Genomic DNA, 19,836 nt, shown 5'->3' with positions numbered 1-19,836 from the left:
CAAGAGGACTTGAAAAGCTAATATATGACCGAATGACTGTTTTGCGGGAAGCATAACTAATAACAGGATCACAGTTTGGTTTTAGAACAGGCCTTTCCACGGAATTCATGCGCGCTTTTAACACAAAAGAAATAATCTCCAGGCTATTGAAAATAAACTGCTAACACTGGCCGTCTTTGTGGATTTTAGCAAAACATTGGCCGCCTAAACCACACCCTTCTCTTAAAGAAGCATGAACATTGTGGTTTCAGGGGGATATTTCTAGATTTATTGAGTAGATATCTCAAATTCCGTTGCCAAATGGTAATTATAAATGGCTAAATGTCTGACGTGATGAGCATGCAATGCGGTGTGGAGAAATAGTGCTATGTCTAATGAACTATACTTATTGCAAAAGAAAGCCGTGCGCGCTATCTGCAATCCATAGTATGATGCGCGCACAGAACCGCTTTTCCAAAAACTGGGTATTCGCACTGCTCCGGATTTATATACCTACATATACTTACGAAGCGATACATTCTTAAAATAAAACATAACAGCACTTCCATTCCGAAACTATCTAACCTAACTCGAAACCATCCCCGTTATGAGGCCCGCCATAATGAAACTTGGGACATACCTCACGCACGTACTTTTTTTCATTTATTTCATTTATTTCATGCTTTTGGTACACGAGGAGGCAGGAGAAAGAGCCACCCAACGGCAGCTTGACGACGCCCCCGCCCCGTGTAACATGGGCAACAATGAGCACAGCACATACAACAGCATTTTGTTGTCAACCACGGACAAAAGAATATGTTACCAATTTTTCAACATTGTATACATACATAGTTACGCACAGATATGTCAAATACGTATGCAAAGGTAAGAGCAACTTGGCATGCACGCCAAAATTCACATGTATCCGTATGAACGCGAGTAAGAAGTGTATCAAGTACATACACCCACATACAAATACAAAACACACCAATACAACTCTTCATGCTTTTACATCGATATCAATCTTCCAGTAAACACAATATTTATTCAATCAAATCAGGAGTATGACACAAGGAAATAGTAGGAAGTTCAAAATACGTAACTATTAAGGAAGAGCTCAAACGCGTGTTTAACTGGTAATGTATCTCCTTCCCTAGCCTGTGAAGACTGTTTAGCAATACCGGTATTTTGCTTCGTAGCATATTGTCTCCGTAAATGGTTTTGTTAAGAGAGACCGACCAGAACTCCGGATCTCTCGTAGCGCGTGCATGGACATTTTTACTTAATAATCTAGTCATAATAACTTGGCCACTCGTACCTCTATTTCTTTCTGTAATTAGCTCCTTGCAGAGACCATCAAAGGACGCACGGGATGGTCAGAGACGACGGTTAAGATGTTTCTTATTATCCTCCTCTCTCTCAACAGCAGCTGGCGCGCGCATGCGTCGTAGTCAGCCCATTCGCTCCGTCGCGGTCTCGGCGTAACAGGTGCGTGATAGCAGCGCGGTTGGGCGTGAAAGGGCGCGCACACCACTCTCTTAAAGAAGCATGAACATTGTGGTTTCAGGGGGATATTTCTAGATTTATTGAGTAATACAATACGACAGCCTTCAATTTAAGGTAAGAACAGCGATTTATATATTAAGAGTGTAGTTTTCATTGGAAGTAAGTCTCGGGGACATTAAAGTGCCCCTGTGACCCGCGATAGTTTAGTAACGACTTGACCTGTACGTAAGTCCCAAAGCATATTTTCAGAAAATATTATTCCTAGAGTCTTTGAACTACCGCATTTACTCGCGTAATGAACGAACTATTTTTCTATTTTTCGTTTAAAACAGAAGCAAAGTTGGGGGTGCGTTTATTATGCGGGGTAATTTTTCAGAAACTTTTTCAGAGTGACGAAAGAAGACCCCAACGAAAAAATAAAAAATAATGCATTAGATAACACATCTTTTGCAGTAAATATACGCGTGCACAATTGGTCACCAAACAGCGTTTTTATTGAACTCCACTTGTCTTCGTTTGTCAAGGCTTCACTTCGTCTGCGTACTCCAGAGCCTTTAACTTAAACTGGCCATGTAACTAACATTGCGGCCCATCGCCGACTGAAAGTTGCAAGACGACCAGAAAAGCAATTAAGTAACAATACTATCACGAAAAAAAATGGGCTAGACGCTCAGCGGAGTGAGCCAACTGAGCGTCATTGTGATTGGCTGTCCCACGACGCCACGCCACATTGTTCGTTTTTACTCCGAGAGATGGCTCCAAGTTGCATGCGCGCTAATCAGCGGGAGCGAGTGAAGCGGGGAAGTTACAGTACGGTTTTTCGTGGGACTGGAGGGTTGAAATGTAGAGGTCGCGTTTATTACGCGGGGAAAAAAAGAAACCTAATTTTGACGACTAAAGTCGGGGGTGCGTACATTACGCGAGGGCGCCCATTACGCGACTAAATACGGTACTTACTATTTGAATGGGAGACCCGTTTAGAAAAAGAGTTTGATTTTGGTGCACCTGTTTGTTTTTTGCTCGGAATACAACATCTTTAGTCTTGTCAGTGTTTATAGCTAGTCTATTACACGATGCCCATCTGGATAGCACTAATTATGGTACCCAGATGTTGAGCTACACGTTACCATCGTTATTAAATTCGGTCTGAATTTGATCGTAGGAACCTCACTGTTACCTGGAGAAACGTCCCCTGTATTTCTGATCGTGCAGTTTTTCGATGTGTTATAGTGCATTATAATTTTCTATTCACCTGATTAGAATTATGTACAAAATGTGTTGGGACAATTGTGCAATGCTCCAGTAGTACATTGCCGCATTCGCTTGTTATAAACATTATATAAGAACCACTTTGAAACAATTGTTGCTGTCGTTTGCGTGTTTTTATTTCTTTTTTTCTGTCTCTCTCTTTCCTAATCCCTCTCTTTCTATCTCTCTACATGACGCAGCAATGTGCTACCAGTAGGGGGCGCATCAGAGCCGCGTATCGGAGGCTTTTTGTCTGCCACCTGACACCTGTATGAATTGCAGTTGTCGAATAAAATTGATTGATTGATTGATTGATTGATTGATTGATTGATTGATTGATTGATTGATTGATTGATTGATTGATTGATTGATTGATTGATGTTCAGTCTTCTTCGGTTGAGGAGGGCAGAGGAAGAGGTAATTGTACTCGATCTTGGATGGAACCAGCTGAGTTGTTAGACCAGCGCCTGTCCTGTGTGCTCTTCTCTGCGTCCCGTATTGTCTGCGCTGGTTCCACCCAAGATGCATTTCCAACTTGCCCAACTTGCAACACTTCTGCAGATGTACTTGACCTTGTATTTTTCCACGTGACGTTGATGTGTAGTGGTGGGCTGTGGCCTTGGGGGCTGCTAACAGCGAAGGCCGGACTTTAAAGACCAACCACTCGTCACTCGTCATACGCGTAAGATTTCTGCGGTTTAATCCCATCTGTGATAGTTTTCCTTCATTGCGCATGGAGTCCCGACGGACACAAGCAGACCAGCCTACTTCGATTACGTCGCCGCAGCGACTACCATAGGTGGCCTCCTTTCACCCGCTATCAGGCGGGCGCAGTTGAAAGAAGAAACTGAGCAAAGCTAATCGGGACGTCAGGGTGGCCGGCCTGGTGCTTGGTGATATTCGTTTCTTTAGTAGGAGTCAAAGAGAGGAAAAGAGGGAGGAGGGCATTTATTCACCTATTACGAGCCGTGATGTGCAAAATGTTCTTGTTAAATATATATGCCCGACTTTGCCGCTAAACTTCCACACTGCTACATTAAAATCAGCGGGAGGAGTTTCAAAAAGGGGGAAATACGGGGTATATTCAAGTTCGATATTTCGAATTTGGCATTGGACCCTATATAAAAACGCACCCATAATAAAAAAGAATTTTAAAATTATTTTTTGATAAATAACCCCCCATACCGCTAAATTCAGCGCAATTTCACTTCAGTGAACTTTTCTAGAAATGCTAATTTTATCTTTTTAACAAAACGTAAGGAGGGTGTATAATTTCTAAATATCCACTCTAAGGTCTTCACCATAATGCTCCAGAATGGGCAATGAAGTGGCCTAGTGTGCAAATCCGACGAATGAAGTGGCATCCGTCGGGCATTCGTCGGGCGCTCGTCGAGCATTCAATTTGAGTAATAAAGGGCATCTGCGCTGGGACATTGCGCAATGCAAAACGCCGTTCACGCCTTTCGTGTTGTCCCTGCGTGTATGCACTGTTTTCAGACAAATCGTATGTTGGACTTCCTCATTTAACGAATTCGCACACCAGGTCACTTGAATTGATCATTCTGAAGCACTGTGGTGAAGACGACCTCCGGGGTCTTTTAAGAGTGTGCCGATCATCTTTTGTCGCGTCGATTGCAGAGCGGAGTTTAATCAACACAGAATGAAATCAATCAGCGCTTCGGGCAGGAGGTTTTTTGTTACTGTCCTCTCTCTCCCCTTCGCTTTCGTCTTCTTCTTTTTTTATTTCGTACACGAGTTGCCCGTGTGCGTAGGTTATGCCGCTCCACACACACAAGGCAGCACCTCTTTCAGCCAAACGTTGTGGCGACATCTGCCGCAGCCAAACAGCAACAACATCGACCGCGCCTGCAGAGCGGCTTTTTGAATAGTTGCGGAGCCGAGCGGGTTCCCGTTTCCTACTGCAAAACATCCGCAGAAAACAAATTTTTTTTACACAGAGCCAAATGTTTGGCGGGAACGTTCTGGTAACGATATAGCGCTGAATGTAGGCTTAACGTAAGTGCTCGTCAGTATATGTATATGCCCGAATAAATGATCTCAGGTCTCGCTTCACCTAGGCAGGTACTCTAGCTAGAGCATTGCAAGAAGGTAGAAGGAACGACTGACTTCAAACGCGGATGCCGGATGCTCTCCTCAAGTTGAACCAAACAAACAATCAAGCGCCAGTGCTTTGGTGTGATGCTATGTGAATCGTTATTATAATGAAGAGCACCGTGGATAAGAACGGGAGTGCAAAGAAAAAATTAAAAGAACAACGGACATGAAGAAGTTCAACTAACAATTTAAGCTTACTTGAAAGTAATACAGGCTGCATTCATGAGTTGAAAGGCCTCGGCGAATGTCGAGGCTGTTATATCGGCGCATGCGTTACATGCTTTGAAAGGGCAGAAATCTCTCGATTAGAGAGGTCAATTACATTTTCAGTAAAACATACTCCCCGCGGCCAGATATCGCAGAAAACGCCTTGCCTTCATGATACCGCTAGCTTATTTTAGAACAACCCTCCTTTGCCAAACCATGGCAGACACACGCACGGAGCACAGTGGAAGCCATATTGCAATGATCCTACTCATAGCGTTGCGCCTTGAGGAACATTCCTGACTGGCCAATCTGAGACCTATCTCAGGTCAAAGACATATCATGTAAAACACCTAATTTGTACAACCAAAACAGTTCAAGCAATGGGTGGCACCATGTGCGGAATATTTTTGAAGCAAGATATTTGTGAGCTACAACTTCATGCCTCATATCAAAAGTATCAAGACGGGCCTAACTTAAACCTAACCTTAATCAAGACCTAACAAAAAACCATTTCTTTCTATTTAGCGGCGGAATGAGGGGTACCCTTTCAAGTACAGGGGCGTCCACTCTTGGTAGTGCTCCGCGCACCGCCAGCGCCCAAGCCGCGGCCGCGCATCGAAGCTAAGCGGCGCAGGCGCACAGGGGCTTGGAGGCGGGGCTTCGTAGCGCCTTGGCGCGCCGCTACCGCGTTGCGGGAAAGCGCACTTCACTGGCTGCGGCGCGTTGTGAAGTATCTGCGTACGACAACTGAGCGCTTCCGCTTTTCAGTTCCACGATTCCACTTAAACGCATGTATCATTGCAAACATTTCAGGACTGGTTTGGTTCAGGCTATGGGGTTTAATGCCACAAAACGACCCTGGCTATGAAAATGCAGTAGGAGGGCTGCGAATAACCACCCGAGGCTCTTTAACGTGCACTGGTACCGCGCAGCAAATGCGCGTTCTTGTATTTCGCCTCTACTTAAATGTGGCACCTGCTACCGGGATTGAACATGGGTCTCCCGGCACTCTAACCACTGAACCACTGCTGCGGAGAATTATCGGGACTTGACTACACTTTGTAAGTAAAGAGGGTCACTGAGCAAAGCTTTATTTTCTGTGTGTTCTCTCTAAAATCAGATAGCCATATGCCCAGATATGGCGTCTCGCTCCCTTTTTTTATGGGAGTGTTCACGTGCTCAGTCTAGCTCGAAAGCGCTCGCGGACTGCTCGCGGATTGCTCGGTGCGATGGAAATTGACAAAAAAAAAGTCGTAAATATGGGGAAAAAAATCAGGATGTGTTCAGTTCACAATGCAAGTGTTTGTTTATATGTAAGTCACTGCTTACATCATTAAGCAGGCTCAACGACAATGTACTAATCATAGTGCTTCAGCACTATGATTAGTAGATTACGCGATGGGTCAGTCAATCTCCTGGTCTCCGCTGAAGGTTTTCCGCCACCACAGATCTTTCTCGTGTCAGGCGAAACCAATTGTATGGGCATTATAATGCAGCAGACTAGAGTGAGATCAGTCCAGGACTCTGTCGGAGAGTGGGACGGCCGTACTTTAGCGGCAACTCAAAAGTACCGCCTAAACTAGGTTCGGGCCCATCACGAGTCTGATCTTTCATAGTGATCTTTCGAGTACCTTGAGGAAAAACAGGCGGAAACCATACGGACATCGAAGAAGTGTACACAGGACGAGCACTGACCATATATACTGACAATAGCTGAGCGGTAACAATACCAGTATATGATTAAAAACAGCCATCCACGTTAGCGTTCATGGCTTTTTTCGGTCTCCAGTAGGACAAAAAGTTGAGATAGTTGGTAGCAGTCCAGAATCAAACCATCGCGACGGACTGTTTTTGATTCTGGTCACTACCAACTACATTGTCGGAGCATCAATGGTAGCAGAGTCCTTCAATGTTTTTGAAAGCATTGGAGGACATTGAACGCTATAACGTCAAGTATGGCAACGCAAGTGAAATTTTGCTTCTTACAGCTGGCTAGGTTCTTCCTCCGACCACAGTTTCATGATGTCGGAATCACGAGTTTTCTGCTCAATAAAAAGCTTCATCCTTTGCAGCTGTTCTCGCGTGAAGAAGGCCTTCGAGTCTCCGACGACTCCTTTACGCACAAAGTTCACCGTATTCGCCTCCCTACCGGGAACAGCGAACACTTTCTCAACTAGTGTCTTTATTTCCTTCGGAAAGGCGCTGGGGTCGCTTTCGAGTATCCTCCTCTGTATGGCCGGGTCGTACACAAACTGCTTCCTCATGAAGTCCGCACTGCTCTTGTCCAGCACCGCTTGGAAGAGCTCTGGGTCGTCGAGCAGCGCCTTCCCGTAACTGGGGCCCAAAAAGCGCGCTATATCGAGCACAGTGTCACGTGGCTGCTTGGCAAGCTGCTCGTACGTTATGAAGAGCACGTTGTGTCGTGCCCTAAGTGAGTACCAGGGCAGCACGTGGTCGAAGAAGGTCCCCGTGGTCGGTCTGACCGCTGACGAACAGCTCAAGGAAGTCGTCGAAGCTGCCGTCGTGGAAGTCCGCCGGAGGGAACGTCCTCGTGTGGTGGTAGAAAGACTTGCAGCAGTCCCACGGGTTCCGGGCCACGTAAACGTACCTGCATACCACGCGCTGTGGGCCACGGGTTCCCCAAACGCGTCCTCAAAGGTTATCGGATGTAGTTGCATATGATTCGAATCTCGTGTGAAAATTTAGATAAAGCGCCATGTCGATGGTCTACCATGACTGTAGTGTGTTGGTATAGTTTAATCGACGGCTAATCTTTGTTGTGTACTTATTCTTTGCCTCAATTGTACCCAGGTTTTGTTTATTTATTTATTTATTTATTTATTTATTTATTTATTTATTTATTTATTTATTTATTTATTTATTTATTTATTTATTTATTTATTTATTTATTTATTTATTTATTTATTTATTTATTTATTTATTTATTTATTTATTTATTTATTTATTTATTTATTTATTTATTTATTTATTTATTTATTTATTTATTTATTTATTTATTTGAATATACTTCCCATGCCTGAAGGATTTACAGAAATGAGGGGGGGGGGGGTTATACAGCAAAAAAGTCAGCTAAATGTTACAATTGTTGCAAAATGGAAAGTTCGAACTTTGCAGGGTCGGTGAGGGACGTGGTGGAAGCGGAAAGGCAGTTCCAGTCTTTGCTTATTCTGGGAATGAAGGAATAGCTGTAGGAATCACCTTTCGCTAAAGAACGTTGACATGTATGGACTTTATCACCAATGCTAGTAGTTGGGAAAGTTGCTAGCCTAGATTTACCTATGTTTCTTCCTCAAAAAAAAAAGTAATTAGAAAAAAGGGATAGCTTGCACCAGGATGCATCAGGGGTGCATCAGGATGCTTGCATCACAAGTTTACGAATGAAGCAAACAAAAATGCTTTTCAAACTGTACACCCAAAGCAGGCAAGACGTGGCAATGTGGCCGGGTGTCCTTCACTACGCAGCTGCGACGGCCAACGTTCTGGCAGTCTTCATTGTTGACATGGGTGGCGCAAGACGCAGGAATCTACCAGCGTAGCTCACAAGGGGAGCTTAAGACGGATACGTCCCTGAGGTTATCTCTGTGCTGAGAGGCGCATCGATGGTTCGGGTCACGTGGAGAACAAGTTAATGAACGGTCCACGAAGCGTCAACGTAATTGAGCAAAACCTAGATCGACGAAAGATGCCAAAAATAAATCGATACCAGTAAACCAATACTAAAAAAAATACTGGAGGTCGCTATCATTGGCATATAAAATTGAAAATTAGAAAAATAAAGTGGAGATGATAAGCTTCGGTAGCGACTCGTTTAAAGGAGCCATGAAGACAGTATACAAGTTTGTTTTATTCGAAAGATTTCGCGTTTTATAGCGCCCCCGGTGCTTGTCCGGCAGAAAATGATGCCGTATTCACTAAGAAATTGATCAATTTAGGTTAAAATTTTGATTCTCCCGCCAAATCGTAGGTTTTTGTAGTCACAAATTACGTCAGAAGCGCGTGTATTCAAGCGAACTTCCACTGCGTCATTCGGGTTTGCGGCCTTGCTGTCCGTCAGCCCTCCCAGATATCGCTGCTATAGTCATCCACAAACCGTTGTCCGCCGTTGCTTTGTTTTTGAGCGTATTTGCACCTGGCTTGTTTTTGTTACTGTAAAAAGTGATCGTCTCATTAAACCTTGGGCATCCTCGACAAACAGGGTCACGTAAGACAACCCCGCTTACGCCAATCGGCCAGTGTCCTGTAAAACAACTTCAAAGCGGCGGAGTGCTGTGCAGCTAAAACAAGCATAGCGCGCCCAGTACCAACAGCAGTGCGCATCGGTACTTCTATGCTTACGTGCGTTTTTGTAACTTTCATTTTTTACCGAACCATTCTTACTGCTGTAAAATGAATATGCATTACACTTAAGCGCAAATAATTCGTTCGGAAAGCCTATAAGCCGTGCCTAATTTGCGTTTACTTTTTCCGTCCTCACCCAATCGCACAGCTGAGCTCATGTGACATCATAGGTTCTGTTGCGGGAAATGAGCTAGTGGGTCGCAAGACCATTCCGTTTTTTCCTAGCTATGTAGCTTATTTGAGCGAAGTGTGCGTTAAAGGTGGTGTCAGTATGATTCTATCGAGGCAATCTTTCGAATGAACCGAACTTGTGTTTTGTCCTCATGGCTCCTTTAAACAGTAACAATGTTACGAAAAGAAGAGAATTGGCTCCTAAAACAGTTCACTGCCCGGACGGACACCTATAGAGCATGGAAAGCATTTTTATCTGAGCTGGCTAAGCTCCGTTTCCCGAACTTTGAGCAGTGCTGCCGAAGCTGTGAGGAGGGCAGACGGTTTAACAATTACTAAAATAAAGTAGTTCCAACGCACTTCGGGTACCGAATTCTTATCCACCGTGGATTAATTGACTTGCGCCTTTCGGGCTGTGCACATAGTTTATAAAATTCAGTGCAGTGATTATGGCTGGTGTGCAAACCAATTCCCCCCGCCTCCCTCCCTCCCTTCCTCCCTCCCTCTCTCTCTCTCTCTCTCTCTCTCTCTCTCTCTCTCTCTCTCTATATATATATATATATATATATATATATATATATATATATATATATATATATATATATATATATATATATATATATATATAGAGAGAGAGAGAGAGAGAGAGAGAGAGAGGAGAGAGAGAGGGAGGGGGGAATTGGTTTGCACACCATATATATATATATATATATATATATATATATATATATATATATAGAGAGAGAGAGAGAGAGAGAGAGAGAGAGAGAGAGAGAGAGAGAGAGAGAGAGAGAGAGAGAGAGAGAGAGAGAGAGAGAGAGAGAGAGAGAGAGAGAGAGAGAGAGAGAGAGAGAGAGAGAGAGAGAGAGACGGACCGACACGGATAGTACCCGTATTAGCCAGCACTTTGGAGTCCAGCGACTGCCCCCGCGGATTACGTACTTGGCCTCGTCCCGCAGTGCCAGCCTGCAGAGCGGCAGGTGCGTCTTCAGCAGCCGGGGCGCCAGAGCGCCCTCCAGGATGCGCGTACCGAGCAGCTCGATGAGCGGCGTCCTGGCCAGCCATTCGAAGAAGTTGCCCGCCGAGCGGCCCCCGCTCACGATCAGCTGCAGGATCTGCTGGACCCAGTGCGTGCCGCACTTCGGGTACGTGACGAGCACCACGTCACCCTCGCGGGGCACGAACTCTAGCGCCTGCCGAACCAGCTCCGGGCTGAACTCGCTGGTGAGCCGAAGCCCCTCGATGCGCACGTACTTGGGTAGCCTGGGACTGGCCATGGCCCCCCGTTGACGCTTCCGGGCTCGGGTGGACGGCCTCTCTCCAGGGCTGACAGAAGGCTTCAAACCGAGTTCTCCGCAAATGGTCCCTCTGAAGTAACCAAGCAATCTCGAATTCGAATGCGAACTGAGCTGGTCTCAAAGGAGAGGAGCCTCGAAAGCGTCGTGACACCACGACAAACGGCTATCCTTGGCAAAGGAAGAAACCACCTTCGCATTTACTTTACCCATTCCCGTTAGAACTTTGATCTTATAAAGCTATGCAGCTTGCAAGTAAAGTTTCTTAAATTGCCTTAAATTTAAGGCAAGGAACCATTCACGCCTTCTTCAGCCCTATTTAAATAAAAGAAAATTCATTTTTGCGACTGGCGGGTTTTTTGGACTTCTCTCTTATTCGGAATATTTTTAGTTCCCCTCCAGGTCCGAAAAATTGGTCGGCTGCTGTATGGCTTTTTTACATCAACAAAACATGCTGTTGGGCTAGTTGGTATATACTGAATGGGACGCTTAGTGCCAAAAAGACGAGGACAGTGGCAGACGAGTCTCGTCTGCCATCGTCCTCGCCTTTTTTGCGCTAAGCCTCCCATTCGCCTTTTTTACAATTTAGGGTAGTGTTACGAATGGGCCAGCGCCGCAGTACTTCCCCGCATCACTCCTCGGCTGTGCGGCGAAGCCACTCGTGCGCCTTCGAAAACAGGCGCAATCATGTCGGTGGCAAGTTGCGACAAAGCCGCGTCAGACGCTTTGCTCTCGGCAAAACTTCGGCGGCTGGCGGCGTGGCTCGTCTCCACGCTCTTCAAGGACACAGAGGCCCCGTAGATCGCAACGGAGTCCTCCTCTCTCCCCTCTCTCGGACTCAACGCGTGCCGAGGCTATGAACGGCTTACGAACTCTGGAAAGAGCGTTTCGTGTGTTTGTGACGTTCGGTGCGTGTTCCAGCGTGTTGGCGTTTTGACCGTTATCGCTTTTGGGTATAAATAGAGCTGCCCAAGCGTTGTAACTCATTCCTGTTAGAGCAGCGAATCGATGTTGTCGCTCTGTTCGAGCCCTGAATAGTAACCTCGCCCGTCGGGGCATTGTTCTTTGGCTTCGGCTCACCTCTCGCTATGAAGTAAACAGTTACGTTGGCCTAGCAGCTCTGGACGTCTTCCCGGCTGCAGTCGGCCTTCACGGTCGCAACAACTGGTTGGCAGCGGTCGGATGGCAACTTCGTAACACCTGAGGCCAGCGGTGCGAGACCCAACACCACGGACGTCAAGGCGGCTTCGGACTTCGCAGAATTCACGGCGGTCAAGGGTGAGTGCGGGACTTTTCTTCACTGAGTTTTACCAGGCTGCTGAGGATAGCTGGTAGGGCGTGTTTTTGTCGCGTGGGTTATTCGCGCAAAACATTTTTGGAGCAGTGGGAAAGCAGTACTCTAGACCGGCCATGAATTTGAAGGCGTTGAAAAAACCGCAGTTGTTGGAGCTTGCAAAAGAGTTGCGCTTGGATGTTACGGACGCGCTGAGAAAGCCAGAGCTGATACAGGCTATACTCGCTGTCGGGGCTGACGATGAGGAGCTGTCGGAATGCATTGAGCTGATCAATGGCAGGGAGACCGCGAAACGTCAGGCCGCCGAGGCAGAGGCTGAGGCTGAGCGCCAGCGTGAGGAGTTCGAGTGGCAGAAACAAGAGCAGGAACGCAAGCTCAAGCACGAGGAATTGATGCGATGGTACGACCTCGAGCTCGAGCGCCTTGAAGAGGAAAGAAAGGAGCTCGAGGGAGAGAGACTCCAACGGGAGAACAAGAAAATAGAGCACGTAATTCAACTCGAGCAGGAAGAAGTGAAGCCGGAGTTTGAATTGTTGCTCGAAAAAGACCTCGTTGTCGAGGAAAGCACTATGCCAGCGCTGCCAGTAGCAGACGCTCGGGAGCGCGAGTCGGAGGCGACGGTTGCGGTCCAGAAGTGCGTCAAGGTTGCTGAGAGAGATAACGAAGGCGCATTAGCTCAGACTGTCGGCAGAGGCGGCAGAGGGCAGTGCGTGTCCACTGAGTGCGATAATGTGTCGGCGTTTGTTTTGGAGATCTCGGCGGAGTGTTCGGACGGTTCAAATTCGCGGGAGGCCATGGAAATGGCTACCGGTCTGAACATAAACATTTCGCGAGATAGCGAGGTTTCGCTGGAGTGCGTAAACCATGGGGCTACCGAAAGACAACACGAGTCCGCTGAAACGGAGGTTGTTCCTTCGGACGGTAGCACAGAAACGAGCGATGTGGTGGCAAAGCCTGCAGTCGAAGCAGCGAGCGGTTTGCACAGCTCAGCTGGGAGTCATGACGATCTCGCCACTGAGCAAGCCGATTCCGTCCTGCCAACAGCTCAGGTAGCTGACCTCGAGCAACAGCCAGCCGAGCTCGTAGAGATTCAGGTGTCGCGGGCGGCTGAGCCGTCTGTTGAGACAGGGCAGCTTGGATCTAGCGTAGCCTTGACAGCCGCAAAACAGAACGAAAACACGCTTCGGTGTTCGCTTGCTGAGGCTGTCGCCGAAAGCGCTAGGGACAACGAGGTAGTGACTGCTCAAAGCTACCAGGTGCCTAATGAGCACGTCGTGCCCTTTTCACTCCAAGCTGATGCTCCCGATGATAGGCCAACATCGGCGGAGCTAGTTGAGGTTGCGGTGTCGACTGCGGCTGAGCCGAAGTCGGGAACCGACCAGCCTAGAGCAGAGAACGTAAACGCGTTCCGGCGTTTGCTTGCCGAACGCGTTCGTAAGAAGGCGAGCAACGAGGAGATAGCGAAAACTTCCGCGGGTACTTGCGGCGCGTGTTTCAGTGCAGGCACGCGAAGCGGCAAAGCCGTGAGCTCGCATCGCGCCAGGAGGACGCCGCCTCCAAAAAGGAGTGCGCGCCTCTCGTTTGAACGTTGGAAAATCTCGTTCGCTCCTCCGCGCGCTCGACCTTTGTCGAACAAGACGACCGGTGTCTTTTCACGCGGTCGCAGCAGTCTCTTTCAGAGAACGGGCGCACCTAAAGTGCGATACAAGAAGGGGAAAACTCGGAGCAATGATGAGAGCTCGAATCGCAGCTCTTAGCGCGAGAAATGGCCTGTAGACGCCTGACTTTCTCAATTTCATTGTTTTTCCTGGAGCAGGTTTCGCCCTTTACGATTGCATTTTTTGTTGTGTGGGACATTTCCAATCACGCGAAATGTCACCTTTCAGGTTTGTTCACGTGTCTAAAGTACTGCTGGGCAAAAATATAACTAGAGTAGTTAGTTATTCGCGTACTTTTCGCAACTAAAAGCCTGGTAGATCTTCAGTGTTGATTTGTCTTCGCACTTGCCGGCGATGCGGTTGTGTCTTCCTGTGTTGTTCTGTTGCTTGCCTGACCAAGCCAGAGACGTTCTTGGGGAGCCACTACTCGTCCAGTGACCCGCCCGGTGAAGCTCCAGCACGGTGTCGTACAGCCAAGGCCTGGAGTCGAGCGTCTGCCGAACACTTCACTTCGACAGCATCCCTCCGGACAACGGTTGCAGACCCTTATCCATCGGGATCTCGGACCCCCGGCGGAGAAGCTGTTACGAATGGGCCAGCGCCGCAGTACTTCCCCGCATCACTCCTCGGTTGTGCGGCGAAGCCACTCGTGCTCCTTCGAAAACAGGCGCAATCATGTCGGCAACAAGTTGCGACAAAGCCTCGTCAGACGCTTCGCTCTCTGCGCATTCGGCGGCTGCCTGCGGCGGCTGAACTTCGGCGGCTGCCTGCACGGCTCGTCTCCACGCTCTTCAAGGACACAGAGGCAGGCCCCGGTGATCGCAACGGAGTCCTCCTCTCTCCCCTCTCTCGGACTCAACGTGCCCGAGGCTATGAACAGCTTACGAACTCTGGAAAGAGTGTAGTGCGTGTTCCAGCGTGTTGGCGTTTGACCGTTACCGCTTTCGGGTATAAATAGAGCTCCCAAGCGCTGTAAACTATTCCTGTTAGAGCAGCGAATCGATGTTGTCACTCTGCTCGAGTCCTGTATTGTAACCTCGCCCGTCGGGGCATTGTTCTTTGGCTTCGGCTCACCTCTCGCTATGAAGTAAACAGTTACGTTAGCCTACGGCTTCTGGACTTCTTCACGGCTGTAACAGCGGCTGGCCGCTCGCATCATACACGCTACCACTCGTATGTCGGAGGCCACGGAGCTCGGATCGGGTGCCCCCGCCCGGTCGCAACAGTAGCGAGCAGTCCACCGCTAAACATTCGCCCGAAGTTTCACTGAAAATTTGACTTCTTCAAAACAAAGGAACAAGCAACGTGTGTAATACTTTGAAACCAACTTTAAATCTTTTTCTACCATACAAGGCCCACCTCTCCCCGTCAAATTTATTAAACATTATTAATGACTATATCAACAAAAATGGGCCGCATATATGAAATATAAACGAAATCAACGCCGTTATCGAACAAAGCATGGCTTGTCGACCGCCGCATCAATTTGCTTGAATTGTTTAATATCCTTTGCTGATTATTCAAAAGTCGAGATTCAGTAATATTTTCCCAGGGAAAATTCTTGTCTAACTGCAAAAAATTTTTGGAGCGCGACAAGGCGGACACCCGCCGCTACATGCCCGTGCACCTCCGCCAACTTTAGCGACGTCTAGCTACGAAAATATTTATAAGGGGCGATTCATAAATTTTATGCTCAATTCACGCCTGGCTTACATTTATCTAAGAAAGTTTTGCGGCTGTAAAGAATATAAAGTTCTCGCAATAAAAGGTCAAATCCAGCTCACAGCGGAATTTTGTTTGAACTTTGAGCCTAAATATCACTAAGTACTTAAGTTATAACCTTTAAATTTTACTCATGCGTGCTCCTTGCGGTTCTAAACAAACGCACCCAATATTATAATTGTGTACTGTACGTCTAAGGTACAATTGGCACGAAATTTGGAAGGAAATGCTGAAAAACGGAAATTTCAGTAGCTAATATAAAAAAAAGACATCTTCGAATTTTCTCAGATACTCCACAGACGTAGGCATTTACGTGTACTTGCATTATAGTCAAGGACTTATTGCATCATTTTGTTCCTGGAGAGCGCGTACAGCGCGAGAGATGAGCCCTATCCGCGCGGCTCATTACGACCTACTCTAGGGATAGCGACTTCCCTCAGATTTGTATAAATTATGTATGTTTTCATAAAAGACAAATTATTCTTTTACGGTTACAATAAGTGAGAAAGTAACAAAAAAATGGTAGTTTTAATGTCCCCGTTGGCACCATAACAACCGCTCTGCACCCAATTTAAAGTCTATGGAAATGGGGGGAGGGGGACCAACGACAAAACTCTTAGGCTCAGCCTGATATTTAAAAAAAGCACTCTTTCATTTTTTATAAAACACTCCCAAGATATTTAGCGCCAAATTCACTTTGGTTAGAAGTAGAAGCAGCTTGAATTAGATCGATGCTGGAGTTTGTACAGCGGGAGAAGGGAGCCCTATCAGCCATGTTCCTCGAGGGATGTTCAGATATATCTGATTCTTTTGTACAAACACCAAAATATCACACCTGACATGAAATTAGACAGGATACACTAGAAAAATGGCAGTTTCCAACGTAACGTTTGACGCCACGAATAATTGTCACCCTATCGAAATTGTATGCTGCTGCGTAGCACATGTCTAGATAGAGTTCCTAGAAATATAGGTATTTAGAGTTTCCGTAAAGGGTACACACAGGCCGTTCTGCTTGTAGATCACGTGTGCCTGCTACTGATACCTTAAGTTTTATGCTACCTGTGTCAGGACTGAATACCGGGGAACGCATGCACTGGTCTTCACTATTTCTTTTTTCTGTCGCGGTAGTTGAAAACTTCGTTTCTCTCCACGTATGGGAAGTGTCCACATTTGACTTTCTTAGATTGCTATGTTTGCCGAAGTATGAATTCCAATTCTTGAGATCTTCCTTATGCTGTAAAATGTCGCCTGGTGTTTAAAGATTCGTACAACTACGTCGCATGCATGCTTTGCAAATGAAATCCAGATTCCTCTGACGGTCAAGTGCCTTCAACACAAAGTCGCCTGTCTCCCACGTGACAGCCACAATTCCCCGTCCCCCACCCCACCCTACCTTCTACAGGAATATTCAGCCTTTCGAGCACGAGAGACTCGCCTTTTGTGTACTTCTCATACCCCCCCCAATAGCATTGGTTTAACGACTCGCTGGAAATGAATGCACAGTTCAATCAGTAGCGGTTCCAGAGATTGGTTTTTTTTTTTTTTTTGGGGGGGGGGGGCGAACTTTTCTTGTAGGGAGGGGGAGGGGGATTGAGGGGGGGGGCGAATAAAGAACCGCTCCCCTCCTTGCACCAGTTCTGCGGAGGAAGTGATAACCATACCGGCGAGTGCGCGTATGCGGTGTAACCCGCTTGCGCACAAATCACTTAGCGACACATTGGTTTTTGGCGCCCCTTTGGCGGTGCAACGGCTGGCTCGAGCCCGCAGTTCTGACGGTCGCGACACGTTTGCGACTATTAAAGCTGCTGCTGATATTCATTCATGATGCCTGCTGAAATACAACTTCCAACGGCTATGTGGTCATTTCTGCAGTCCAACACCATATGATTGTTTTGGGATAGTTCTTATGAAACACGAATACAGTTGTTTTCTTTAACCATATCATCCCGTAGAAGCCGATGTGTTGGCAGCAGCAGACTGAAATTACTAATTGTTTACAACTCCACGCGTTGAACTAACAAATTACGACAAGCAAATGATAAAGTTGGCTAAGCAGCCGAATGCCATGCAATCTGTTTCGGGATAGTTCCTGTAAGACACGAGTTGCAGCCATTTTCTGTAACCATACTATCTCGTAGATGCCGGGGTACTGGCAGCGGGCGGGAATTCGCGAGTGCTTACCACTCCACGTGGCGCGAACTTTAACAAGTGAACGAAAGTCGGCGTAATGATACAGTCGTTACACTAGGAGCTGCGCGGTCTCCTGGAATGAGACCCCCCCACACACACACACACACGTCTAGGCTCCAATTAAAGAACTGTTTCGACAACAGCAAGAACAAAAACAAAAACAGCAACGGCGACACAAGGACAACAACAAAAAAGCACTGGCGAGAAAGCCAGCTTTACCGCAAAGCATTTTCTATCGGTGGAAGCCGGAAGCAAGGAGCGTTGTACAGTTTCGCTGTAAAACACCCAGCCGTTGCCAACACAAACGAGTCGATAGAGTATATAGTTTTTAAATGTGTAAGCAATTCTATGCGGACTCAACTAGGAAACCCGTGTCTGTCTGTCTGTCTGTCTGTCTGTCTGTCTGTGATCCTTGAATAATGCTTTTCTCGCATAAGAAAATGCTAATAATGCAGGGCCTTCAATTATGTTCATATAAGATCCCTTGTATTGCCCCTCAAAAATGGCTTGCCACGTATGCATCTTTGTATAGTAGTCAAACCGAATTTACGGGCTTGGTGTGTAGCGTTTATAAGAACACATGGCGTCTTAACGAGGTGAACAAGAAAGGACCTAGGACCATCATATTTTCATTTAGGACTCGTTATATTGCCCGCGCAAAACTTCCTTGGCAGCAATGCATTTTGGTAAAACTGGCTTTAAAGGGGCTAGGTGTGTAGCGCTTCATTTTTAAAAGCAGGGATAACGGCCGCCCTTGTGAAAGCATTTAATAAAAGGCCCTACACCCTTTGTACCTTTATATACGACTTTTATATACCGCTGCTTATATTCCCCCAGAAAAGTACCTTCTCAGCGATGCCTCAGTTTAGCGTAGTGATGCCGACTCTGAAAGGAGCGGTACATATGCTCTTCCTACTTAAGGATCAGCGACCGCCATCTTGCTTGTTAGGCTCCAGGGAATGCTAGTCATGCGGCGCATATGCAAGCCTTCATTGCAAAACACATCGTTGCACTCACCCCGTGTAAAAGCAACTCGTGTGTAGACGTTCACTGAGTGAGACACGGTCAAGCTGCAGTTGCCCGCTCGCGCCGGTTTTATGACGTCCGCGTATCAGTACAAGGGTGCCAAGATGCGCGACTCCTGAAGTCGTGCGCGTGAGGGCTATTCGCATGCACACGGCTGCTCTTTTACTATCGCTAGCGGAGGTGCACCGAGATAAGCTCGGAAGCCAGTTTTCTGTGTGAGCGCGAGAGAAACGAAAACAAGTGAAGAATGCACAGGGGCGGCCGCTGCGTCTTCTGTCGCACTGATTCCAATCAACATTGTCATTCCAATTCACTCAGCTTGCCACACTTACATGCCACATTCATGCTGCAAGTGTTGTTTCCTTTCCATCTATTTACTTTGGCAGGAAGCGAATTTCTCCCGTCGCTCGCCTATCAGTGCTGATTTACTGAGTGCAGGGTTTAACGCGCCTACGCAACGCAGGCGATGAGGCGCGCCGTAGTGGAGGGCTCCAGATTAATTTTGGCCACCTGGGGATCTTTACCGTGCGCCGAAATCTCGAACACACGGGCGTTTTTGCTTTTCGCCTCCATCAGAAAAGCGGCCCTCGCAGCCGGGAATCGAACCCGCGTCCTCGTCACCTAGGAATGCTGCCTTCACCAACTGGTGGCAGGCTCTACCTATACTCAAGAGATGCCTTGGTCCTACCAGTAGGGTTTCGAGGACGTACTCGTTAAGCCTGTTCGGGGCGGTGTCCTAGTCATGCCGGCCTTCACAGAAAGCAGTTTCAAAACCGTGGCTGATGACTAGCGCGGTGAATCGAGCTCATGAACCGTACGACACACTTCAACTACCCTACTGCAGCCTGTATGCAGTTCTCAAGTGGGAATCATACTACAACAAGATTGTGTTTATTACAGTAAAAGCTCGTTAATTCGAGCCACAAGGGGAAGCCATCTCAGTTCGAAATAATAAAAGTTCGAACTATATAATGAAAGTGAAGTGACATGAGGACATCTCAACAATTTGGTGACTGGAAAATTTGACTGGAAGGCGACAACCAGCCAATTTTACTCAAGCGAG

The 19,836-nt window shown here is 47.1% G+C and overlaps 1 pseudogene across 1 annotated transcript; it reads right to left on the bottom strand.

Moving 5' to 3' along the window:
- Positions 1-6,326: 6,326 nt before the first annotated feature.
- On the bottom strand, positions 6,327-18,893 carry LOC144155404 (sulfotransferase ssu-1-like; annotated as a pseudogene). The gene is made up of 3 exons (XR_013319571.1): positions 18,765-18,893; positions 10,528-10,953; positions 6,327-7,663 (listed from the first exon to the last, which is right to left on the bottom strand). The product of XR_013319571.1 is annotated as a sulfotransferase ssu-1-like (transcript).
- Positions 18,894-19,836: the final 943 nt, after the last annotated feature.

This window comes from Haemaphysalis longicornis, unplaced genomic scaffold, assembly GCF_048455015.1.
Source record: "Haemaphysalis longicornis isolate Haplotype H1 unplaced genomic scaffold, Haemaphysalis longicornis Haplotype H1 scaffold_1, whole genome shotgun sequence".
In the NCBI taxonomy this organism is placed as follows: Eukaryota; Metazoa; Arthropoda; class Arachnida; order Ixodida; family Ixodidae; genus Haemaphysalis; species Haemaphysalis longicornis.
The sequence above is the reverse complement of the archived record's forward strand: the minus strand, read 5'-3'. Positions and strand labels throughout refer to the sequence as shown.